Below are 616 nucleotides of genomic sequence, written 5' to 3'. Positions count from 1 at the left end.
GACATCCCCAGGAGGAAGTGTGCAGGAGGCAGCTGATCGATGTTTCTCTCTCATCCATGTTTCTAACTCTCTCTCCCTCTCCCTTCCTCTCTGTAAAAAATCAATAAAATAGACATTAAAAAAAAAATCTCACCGAAACCGGTTTGGCTCAGTGGATAGAGCATCGGCCTGTGGACTGAAAGGTCCCAGGTTCGATTCTGGTCAAGGGCATGTACCTGGGTTGCGGGCACATCCCCAGTGGGAGATGTGCAGGAGGCAGCTGATCGATGTTTCTCTCCCATCGATGTTTCGAACTATCTATCTCTCTCCCTTCCTCTCTGTAAAAAAATCAATAAAATATATTTTTTAAAAAAATCTCATTTAAACAATACCATTACTGCAGGGTATCTATCATATAAGAATTTAGAAGCAAAATAAAATACCAAAAGCGAAGAAAAATATTTAAATTAAAACTGTGCAAAGCTGTCTATACAAGAATGTTCATGACAGAACTGTCTTACTGGCAGAAAATTTGAAATAAATCTGTTTATTATGGGGAATTCATTAAATAAATCACAACAGTCAATTCAATATTAACAAGTCTCAAGAATAACAATGTAGATGCCAGTTTTTTAAA

The sequence above is a fragment of the Myotis davidii genome, unplaced genomic scaffold (genome assembly GCF_000327345.1).
Source record: "Myotis davidii unplaced genomic scaffold, ASM32734v1 scaffold898, whole genome shotgun sequence".
Taxonomy (NCBI): domain Eukaryota; kingdom Metazoa; phylum Chordata; class Mammalia; order Chiroptera; family Vespertilionidae; genus Myotis; species Myotis davidii.
The sequence above is the reverse complement of the archived record's forward strand: the minus strand, read 5'-3'. Positions refer to the sequence as shown.